The sequence below is a fragment of the Xylocopa sonorina genome, chromosome 12 (genome assembly GCF_050948175.1).
Source record: "Xylocopa sonorina isolate GNS202 chromosome 12, iyXylSono1_principal, whole genome shotgun sequence".
NCBI classification, from domain to species: Eukaryota; Metazoa; Arthropoda; class Insecta; order Hymenoptera; family Apidae; genus Xylocopa; species Xylocopa sonorina.
Window position 1 is genome coordinate 10,502,922 of NC_135204.1, and position 9,151 is coordinate 10,512,072.

Here is a 9,151-nt window from a genome sequence, read left to right on the forward strand (position 1 = left end):
TCGGATCCCACTTAGAAGCTCATCGATCACACGGTGAGTAATCACTTGCGAGCGGGGTTCACCGTGGCCCGAAGAAGGGATCACTGCACACTTCACACGGTGTATACAACACTCTTCTTGCCAGGCGGTAGACTCGAGCAACCACGTGCCCTCGGTGCACGCGCGTCGGACGGAAGGGACGGACGGCACGCCTCGACGGTGTGCAGTGTCGACCGGTTCAAATTTCGACGAGTACCGCACCGGGAGCTTCTCGCGCGATCAACATCCCGCGTGAACCACCGCGCGCGGGTTCGACCACCCCCTTCGAACCTTGCCGGCTCGCGCGTCTCTCTGTTTATCGATATCGAGGCTCTTCTCGACTTCTTCGATTACCAATCGAACGACGATACCACCGCCGTGCCACCTGTTCGCGTCTGTCGCACCACTCGACGACTCCGAATTAGAATCGACCAGAGAGGACGACACTCCGAGATCGGAAGGCACCAAAACAAGATCCTCGAGATACAACACGGTTACACTCTTTCGATGCAAGAATCGTGAATATCACACTTTATACTCCGTTATTATTATTATTATTATTACCATAGGGGAAGCACACACTCGGCTGGCTAACCTGTCGTTGTTTCTGTATCACACGGCGTAGAGGGGAACGTTTCACTCGACCAGCTCGTAACTAGTAACCGGAGGAACGCGGGGCGTAGCGAAACGACACTGAAGCTAGTTTAGTTAGTGGCAGCAGCCAGCGAGGCATCCGCGGGGGCACGTGGCCGTCACGTCGTCGGCGTCGCGGTGCGCACCTACGTCGCGGACCAGCAGCACACCTCGTCTCCCGCCCATCCTGCCGCCCTTCGTCGCCTCCTTCTTCTTTGACCGATACTCGCCGCAGACTACCGCGGGAACCTTTACCATCTCGCGCCGCGGACTCAGTCGCCGCCAGGCGACCCAAACGTTAGGCCCGCGCGGCCACGTTGTTTCCCGACTGGCTGGCCGCGTTTCGGCATAGTCCGCGTACACGCACTTCCGATCTCGACTCCTCTACGCTCCGCTCCGCAAGGCTGGCTCGCGCGCGCCACACGATACTACCGACTCTCGCGTCGTCCGACAACTCTCTATCCGGCTTCGATCCTTCGACTACTTCGATGCGGACGACCGGAAAGAGAAAGAGAGAGAGGAGAGGGAGAGATAGATAGAGAGAGAGAGAGAGAGAAAGAGAGAGAGAGAGAGAGGGAGAAGGAGAATCCACGGGCTCGATCGACCACCGAACTGCCGAGAAGCGAGAGACGATCACTGTGATACACACTCGAGTCACCGTGCGCGCGATCGACGCCGCCGACAGGAACAGAGAAAGAGGCGAGAGAGGGAGAGAGACGAGGCAAACGGGGTGGACGAATGAGGCAGAGGGGAACAAAGACAGAGAAACACGGACGCGGGACAACGCGCGCTGCGTGTCACGGAGGAACGGAGGAACACTGTCCGTAGCGAACGGGTAGTATACTCGACGAGAGCGATCGCGTTACTGCGGAGCGGCAGGCGTGGCGGCGCTACCGTCGCGTTCGAGCTTCGAGGACAGAGCGGAGAGCGACGCGGGTGGGGGAGAGCCACGCGAGGACACGTAGTGGGGGATAGCTGAACCGAAGCCACAGCGAAAGGAGCGACGGGAGGGAGCAGGCTCACGCACGGACGCGGAAGGTGGGGAGCCACGTGAGCGCCCGATGCTCGGTGTCCAACGCAACCGACGTGGGACTCGCCTTACCTTGCGCGTTACCTTGCCTTTGCCACCCCTGCTTGCTCCGGAGAACCCTTTGCCTTTTCATTCTTCGCGTTTACCCCCCCCTTTCTATCCGTCTAACATCCTACACACATTTTCTGTTCGTATGTTCGTCGAGAAGGCGAGAAGTCGATTCGTTTTATTGGCTGAACGAAGATCGAGGAGTTTGGGAGAACGATTAGCTCCGGAAGCGTCCTCGCGGAGAACACGCGGGGAGGTCGGTGCGTCTCTTTCCGCGCGAGCCAAGTCGTAGGTGGTCGCCGGAAACCCGAGGCGGAATTGATTCGGTAAAGATCGCGGATGGCTGAGAATACGATTTATCGCGTTCGAGGTCAAGTTGAACGCATTTGTACGCCGCGACGAAGAGGAACGATCTTGCTCTTCGACGCGGGGCGCGCGCGAAAACGTCCGTCGCTCGTGCGCCGGACGTGGACTCGCCTTTCGTTTCTTTTTTGCACCCTCGTCCCCTGTAACGCAATTATCGCGCGATCCCTCGTGAGTGAAAATTCGAGGTCTCGAGGGTAGGACGCAGGGGCGCGCTTTCCACGTTAAATCCAGCCATCGAAGAGCCTCTTGGAACCTGCTTGTGTTTGGTAACATTCGGAGAAAAGAGATTCGTGGGCTCCGTTTTCACCTGCGAGGGCATCGACTGTCCCGCCAGGCTGCGCCTACGGGCTGGGAGCAATCGAAAATTCTTTTGATCGCGGCCAAAGAGGCTACTCCAGATCGTGGAGAGCGCGCGGAACAGGTTCGAAACGGTACAAAGCTAATAACGAGGCCCTAACCGCGACCTAAGGTGCAGGACGGAGACTCAGGTAACGCGGTGGTACTTGCCACGCAGGTAGAGTTTGAGACAAGAGGTATCATTGTCCGAGTGCCAGGCGGCCGCAAGCCGACCGTTTACAAAGCGTCGGAAATTCCAGGTACCCTCTGCCCGTTTAACGGAAAATAACAAACTTTTCCTCGACCCTGTGTCCCCAGCACCCTCCCCCGGTTATCGAGAGGCCAACGCGGTCGTCTTGCGCTTTCCTCCGCGTCTCTCTCTCTCTCTCTCTCTCTCTCCACTGTCGCCCAACCCCCGCGTTCGTGTAATACAGTTTTCCAGAGCGGTTGACGAACAACGATTCGCTTCGTCCTCCTTTCAATTCGACCCAGATCCCAAAGCGAAGGTGACAAATTTCGCGGCGACGGAGCTCGGCTCGGCTCGGCTCGCTTTCCTCCGCGCGGAGAGAAGAAACAGGCGAGAAGTTTTAGCGCGCGGTCTATCAATTCCTGGGGTACCGTTAGCCAGGCAACATTCTGAGGAACAGCGTGGCTCCGTCGAGCGTGGAGGACGCGCGATGAAACGTCCACCGGAGCGAAGCTAGAACAGTCACGGCTGCGTGTCCGTTCGACCGGGCGCATTCTTCACGGGCTTCCAATGAAATTTTCGGTACGTGGGTGGTTGCGTTCCTGGTCTACGGCCTTCTGCCGTCGCTGGGGGAGCAGGGTCGCGCAGGGCCGCGCAGGGGAAGAGGGTTGTCGGGCAGGACAGAGGAGTCCGGACCCCGGATAGACTACCAGGAATTCCCCGGGGCCATTAATCTGCCCTCTGCGACACCCGGGGCCCCGTTTCCCTCCCCCTTTTTCCCGTCAACCAGCCCTCTCCTTTCGGGCAGGTAAGCGTGGCTGGGTCGAGCCATTGTCCGAGACGGCGTTGGTGAAACGAGCCGGGTTGTTGCACCGATCAGAAACCACTATCGCGGCCGGAAACGGGCCGCGATCTTTTCACCGGGACGGGGGAGGGGGCTAATTGCCCGAGGGGGATGCGGTGATTGTCACGAGCCGGACGGGAACGAGTTATTGGCGAGGCAAATTCTTCCTCGAGGCGAAGACAAAAAAGTCCCGATGGAATTCCCACTTTTTTCCCCGTCCTTTTTCGCCACCTTGAAAACGGTAGGGTTGCGCGCGAGCCGTCGCGCAGGTTGCGACGCTCGGGATTGTTCGGAATTGGGGTTGGTTTTGTCTCGTCGCTACCTACTCGAGTTGGCCCGACGATAGGCTAATTCCTCGACGGTTCCCTTCTCGGAAGGCTCCGACGCGGAGGAAGAGCGAAGCTCGGAGATCCGCTGCTGCGTTCGCGGGGACACGCGCTCAGGTGACTCGTCGAAAGTTCGTCAGGGAGGGCCTCCTGAGGTCGTCGGGCGGACGGACGAGCGGACAGGCGGGCGCAGGCAGGCATGCGAGCAGACCGACGGGCGTCGCGCAAGAAGGAACAATTAGAGGCCAAATAAAGACGAAGAAGCGAGTCACAGTCGAGCGGGTTCGCAACGAGCGTGTGTGTGATTTCGGTCACGCCGCGCGCCTGTACGTTGACCCCCGGAGAAAGAGAGAGAGAGGAGAGGAGAGGAGAGGAGAGCCAGGAGAACGGGAAAAAACGAAGAAACACGGGGGCAGGCAGCTGAAAAAGGGAGGGAAAAAGACCGTCCGTACGGCGCGGGGGGGAGCGGGAAAGGCGAACGGGGGAGGGAGGAGGGAGCGCGGCGGCGAACGAGGAGAGCATTTGCTCACCGTTCGTTCGTTCGTTCTTTCTTTCTTCCTTCCTCCGCTCGGAGAGGGTTCCTCGGCTCGCCTCACGGTTCGAACTCGCTCGTTGCCACCGTGGCGAGAGATAGATAGAGAGAGAAAGAGAGAGAGAGAGACGGGAACAGACAGAACTGAACGGGCTCCGAGGGGGCACGGCCGCGTGCAACCAACGAAGACCGTAGCCCGCGAAGAAGAAGCGGTAGGAAGAGAGAGTCAGAGCCGAAGAAACGTCCAGGAGGCTGAGAACTCACTCCAAGAGACAGAGCGCGATCGACGCGCACACAGGTTCGCCCCGTGAGTTAATCGCGACCATCTTTCGATGACGCTCGCCTGGTCACCGCCGCTAAAAACCACGCTAGCTGGCACCCCTTTGCTCGCCTCGCCCTCGCGGCCGACGACGCGGAAGATACTCGTCCCCGAGGACGCGAGGAACAGGTGTAGGCGCGCTTTCTCTCGGAACGATCGAGACGAGCGTTTGATAATCGTGGGCCCAGCCGTTGAACGCATCGAAGCCAGCCACCGCGAGAGGGAGGAGCAGGAGTGGCTTCTTTAAAGTAGAGTATCCTGTCGCGGCCGATAAGTAATCTTGTACCGGAACACTGGAGGCGTGGATACGAGCCCTTTAAGAGCGGTTCATGTGTATTTCGACATGCGTATTACGCGTGCTACCCCGGGATTTGTCACGCGTCGGCTAAAGCCGCTTTCACGATACGAGCGCGAGTTCCAGTTCACGAAAACCTGTCCACCGTGCGACGGGACCAGCTTAGACGAAATAAAGTCCGATGACAACTCGTTGCTAAATGGATCGCCGGACCCGTGGACGGCGCGCGATTGTCCGGGCCCCCGTTTAATCCCCCAAGAGTTCCGACTTCTTAGCTGCGCGAGGCACTCGCTCGAGGTTCCCTCGTCGCCCCCGCCTACGACGCGAATCCGTCGTTCGCACGAACGCGTCGAGAGGCGAGTTCGAAACGGCTTCAAAAACCCAATTAATCTGGCAAGGACAGGGGTGGAGGGTGCGGAGGAACAAACCGGGTGAGTAACGAAGCCAGTCACCTGTGGATCCGTAAACACCTCGGTAGCCCAGCGTGATCGAGCAAACAAGCATCGCGCCCTTGTACCGAAGTACTCTAAGCTCGATATACTTAGCGGTTACCCAATCAGCCTCAATCTAACCCGCAGCTATCTGGTAACTCCTTGGTGACATCGCCGCGCCAAGGCTACGGGGATTCGACTCAACTTTGGAATCTCCGTGTCCGTGGTGTGCACACGCTCGAGCTCGTTACCGATCGTTCGAAATCGTTCCGCCGTCTAACGCCGTCTCGCGGATTTCCGATTTCCTCGTCGCATCCGGATTCGAAAGGGGACTGCTGCCGCGCACCTTTCGTTTCGAGAAACCAGCGGTGAAAGAGAAAGTGAACGCGCAACGCGGGGTGATTATTTACAGGCGAATATCGAGGGGGAAACGCTTCGTCGCAGAGAATTAAGGGGCAATCTTTAGGGGTCATCTAATTATGCGGTAAAACAACGTTAATTCGCGGTTAATTTCTTAACGAGATAACTCGCTGGCAAGGCGAAGGGTGGCGCGGTCGCGTTAGAGCCTCTAATGGCTCCGCGTGGCTACGTCCGACTAAATAAGAAGAAAAAAAAAAAAAAAAAGAAGACCGACCAACGCTATGGTGGGGATCGGCGGTAGGGGGCGAGAGGAAGAGGGTAAGAAGAAAGGAGAGAAAGGGACGAGGCGTGGGACAGGGGGGAGGATGAAAAAAGAAACGGCCGGAGCTCCGCGTGTTAATTAATTGGCGCGTAATTAAAAGCCGCAGCGATACACCGTAGTTGGGCTGTCCCCCGAGTCGATACACTTCAAAGAGTCCGTGACGCTGAAAGATATCGGTTTAGCAGGCGCTACCCTGCGACGAGTAGACTTTTCTCGCGACACAGAGCGCGAAACCGAGCGCCTGCGAAATCAGAGTAATTAAAAGCGAGGTCGAGCCAAGTGGCGTGGTGGGGATGATCGAGTGGACGGATCAAAGGATAAGCGGATCCTCGAAAGATTCGGCTTCCGACCAGAGACACTCGACATTTTTCCCGTTTCGCGAACGGTTCTCCTTCCGTTGTCCAAAAATGTATCGAAGTCCGGGAAAAAATTCGCTTCTCGACTTGGTCGGCGTACGCGAGAGGAGTCGAAGGGAGAAAGGGAAGCAGAAGCGCGCGGAACGTCGCAGGTTTCGACGCGTTTCGCGAGAGCTTGTAACGATCGAGTGTCGGCCTCTCTATTACCTCGCGATATTTCATAATCAAAAGTGCTATTGAAAATTCGATAAGCCAGATTAATTGAAATCCATGCACTCGACATCCCTCTCGTTTCGTTCGTACGTACGTTAGCAGCAATTTAATCTTGCAAAATCAATAAAATGAGAAGTCCCGCGTTCCTTTACCTCGGCTGTTGCTTTCCGATCGGTCGTGAACGCGAACGCGAACGCGATTCTTCTATTAACGCGGTGATTTCAGGCGTCGATTATTCGCGACGGGTACGTGGGGAGGGTGGGCCCCGGATGGACTTTTTCTCAAACAGCATCCGGCGTTGTTCCTTCCACTTGGACGCCCGTCGAAATAATCGATGCGCGAGCCCTCGCGACAAAGCGGGAAACCGCGTCGAGCGTACAAAATCAAAATAATTAAATGTCGCGATGATGTTACCACCGTCGTTCAGCCGGTCCTCGAGACGATACTCCGCGTACCGCTCTTCCTCCCGGAGATCATTAAAAGGACTGGCTCGACGAAGACCACTCAACGGGGGGCACAGGTGAGGAATTTTTTATCATAAATATACCAGAAATCCGTCCCACGCTCCCGTTCGAGGTCGCGGAGGAATTAATAAATGGCGAACGCCCGATTACCGTCGCGTCGGGAGAGTGATCGCGAAACAAAAACGCTTCTCCTCCTGTACGGAGGAGCACGCGAAAGTGAATGCGAAACAGTGACTGGGGAAAACGGAAAATTTCAAGGTTTCCCGACTTATCTCCGAGGCACCCGGGGCACGGAAATCGTGACCAGTCGTTCAGCGATTTACGCGATTCCAAGGGCCGGCATTAAAAATGGCCTACAAAACGTGAGATCCGAAACTGATCGCGTTCAACGTTTATCGCGGCCGCTTATTAATTTCTTTTTCCCTTTTTCGCGTCTCCCCTCCCCCTTCGCTTTCCCTTTCCTCGCCTCGGACCGTTTTAACGATATACCCCACGCCCGTCGCGTCCCTTCGCGACACAGAGAATGAAAATAAATTTCATAGATAGCATCTTGAATTATTCCGTGGCACGAGAGAGGCCGGAGTTTTACATTGTTGCTCAACCACCGTGCATAAATCTCCGCGATATTATTAAAACGCGAGGTTGTCGATTTTTTTCCCTCCGATCGCTTGGAAGTTGCATCGAGATGCGGCCCAGGGGCGAGCGGCCGGGTGTTTCCGAGGCGTGGATCGTGCCAGAATTTGGCCGCCGTTTGATCGACAAGCAACTAGCCGAAACGTAATTAAAAGCCGGTGTAATTAGAAAACATCATGGTCAGAGGCTATCAAAGGGGAGAGGACTCGTCGCGGTGGCTCGTAAAAACTTTAGCCACTTCCGAACTCGGCCGGGAATAATCTCGGGGGCCAAAAGTGGAGCGAAAAGCAAAGGAGAAACTTTCCGCGGTGGAATCTTCGATACCGCGTGTTTCGCGTCGTTTTTTCTCTTCCTTCGTCGACGAGCATTCCGGCGGAATCGTAAAACCGATAGTCGCGTTATGAATCTTATTTACAATGCATGCTCGCAACTTCGGACCGTGGCTCGAGCGTTCGCGAGCCATGCCCGCGAAAGCGTGACTAATTCTTCTTAAAATCGCGCGAACGTACGAAATGCTTTCTTTACCCTCGTACAGTTTGATACGCGCGTAGACATAGCGTTGAAAATCATCCGACAAACAGGGGGGGAGGCAATCAACTAGTAAATCTCTCGGATTTCCCTTCAAAAGTCGTGGATACCACGGGATCGTTTCGTGATATTCACGTCGTTAACGCGGTTCGAAAGCGAGATTCGTTTGCGAGAGAGGCGCATCGAACGTGAACCGTTTGAGGGAATTGGTTGAAATTTTGTGCCTTCGTTTGATCGCTGCGCACCGTTCCGCCGATGAGGTTATTAACGGGCAGGATTCGAACCCCTCCGGTTACGTCAAAACGCATACTTTTCTTCCCTCCCCGCCAGGAACAAATCTTTCCGGGCACGCTCGAACATTTCTACAGGATCCGTCGATCGATGCCCGAAATACTGTTTAACGATAACGCGTCCCAATTCGTTTCGTTCAATTTCGCGCGATTAGAGGAACGAGAAAACGAAAAGAAGAGAGAAAAAAAAAAAGATATACCGCGTGCCGAGTGGCTCTAAATCTTCTCGTATTGAACGCTGTTTTGCATACGATACGAGCCTCGCGAGGACGTTCAAATAATTCGTCTCGCACGCGAAAGAGAACCCCTCGTCGGTTCGAATTCGGCATTGAGAACCACTGGCTACGCTCGGTCGAGTCTAGCGAGGGGGTGAGGAAGAAAGGAAGGTGTGGGTAGGGGAGGGTAGACCAAGAGGGCAAGAGAAAGAGAAAAGGGGGAGCAGAGCGAGAGCGAGAGAGAGACAGAGAGAGAGAGAGAGCGAGGGTGCCGTGGGGGGTTGGATGGAGCAAGAGGGAGATGGGGGAGGGGGCAGAGGTTGGTGCCAGGGTAGGTTTTGATCAATATCTCGCCCCCACCCCACACCACCACCCTTCGTGACGGTACACCATGCCCCCACCAGA